A 1709-nucleotide genomic window follows, 5' to 3' on the forward strand; every position below is an offset into this window, starting at 1 on the left:
TTTCAGGATGCGGCCAATGTGGCCGCGAGAGTGGAGATGGTTCTATCACAGGGGAGTGGTCAGGGGTCTGACTAAAGGCCTCGTCATTCGGGCAGGTTCAGTGGTGCCTCATCAAGAGGTAGGGATTCTTTCAGTAGGGGTCATCCTTCCAGGCCGTTTCATTCAGCACTTCAGGCTTCTCACGGTACTCCAGGTGGCCGTGGTTCTCATACGCAGTATTATGATCAGCAGTCCTACAGTGCACCACCAGCTCCTATCAGTGCACCGCCGCTCCAGAGTCTTCAAGGTGGTCATTTAGGCCGTTAGGGTCAGCAGCCGAGGGCTTGTTATACTTGTGGCGATACGAGGCATATTGCTAGATTTTACCCTCGAGCACCGGGCAGCTCTCAGCATCAGGGTTCTCGTGCCATGGTTCAGGCACCGAGTGTTCTACTGCCCGCTCATCCAGCTAGAGGGGGAGGTAGAGGTGCTAGAGGTGGAGGTAGGGGTATTAGAGGTGTAGGTCAGGCCGCTAGAGGTGGAGGCCAGCCAGTAGGAGGCCTTCCCAGAGATGTAGTTCAGAGTGGTGGGGCCTAGCCCCGATGTTATGCTCTTCTAGCCAGGCCTGAGGCTGAGGCCTCCGATGCAGTTATCATAGGTGTTGTTCTGGTTTGTAGTAGGGATGCTTCAGTGCTTTTTGATCCACGGTCTACATACTCCTATGTGTCATCTTATTTTGCACCGTATTTGATCATGCCTAGTGATTCTTTGAATGCTCCTGTATATGTGTCTACACCGGTGGGTGATTCTATTATGGTAGATCGTGTCCATTGTTCCTGTATAGTTGTGATTGGGGGTCTTGAGATTCGAGTAGATTTGTTACTTTTGGATATGGTTGATTTTGATGTCATATTGGGGATGGACTGGTTATCACCTTACCACGCTATCTTGGATGGTCATGCCAAGACTGGGACCTTAGCCTTACCGGGCTTACCTCATCTAGAGTGGAGAGGGACTCCTGGTCATTCTACCCTTAGGGTTATCTCATATATGAACGCTCGGCGTATGGTTGATAAGGGATGTTTGGCCTATTTGGCGTATGTTCGTGATTCTAGTGCTGAGGTTCCTCCTATGGATTCTATGCCCGTGGTTCGTGAGTTTCCTGAGGTATTTCCTTCAGACCTGACGGGTATGCCACCCGACAGGGTATTGACTTCTGCATTGATTTGGCTCCAGGCACACAGCCCATTTCTATTCTGCCGTATCGTATGGCCCCGCCTGAGTTGAAAGAATTGAAGGAGCAGTTGCAAGACTTGCTTGATAAGGGCTTTATTAGACCTAGTGTCTCGCCTTGGGGTGCGCCGGTGTTGTTTGTTATGAAGAAGGACGGATTGATAAGAATGTGTATAGATTACCGGTAATTAGACAAGGTCACAATCAAGAATAAGTACCCATTGCCGAGGATTGATGATTTGTTTGACCAGCTTCAGGGTGCCTAAGTGTTTTCTAAGATCGACTTGATATCGGGCTACCATCAGTTGAGGATTAGGGCACCGATGTCTCTAAGACAGCTTTCCATACTCGGTACGGGCATTATGAGTTCTTAGTGATGTCATTCGGGTTGATAAATGCCCCAGCAGCTCTCATGGATGTGATGAACCGAGTGTTCAGACCTTATTCGGATTCCTTCGTAATTGTCTTCATTGACGATATTTTGATCTATTCCCGCA

This window comes from Nicotiana attenuata, unplaced genomic scaffold (genome assembly GCF_001879085.1).
Source record: "Nicotiana attenuata strain UT unplaced genomic scaffold, NIATTr2, whole genome shotgun sequence".
Taxonomy (NCBI): Eukaryota; Viridiplantae; Streptophyta; class Magnoliopsida; order Solanales; family Solanaceae; genus Nicotiana; species Nicotiana attenuata.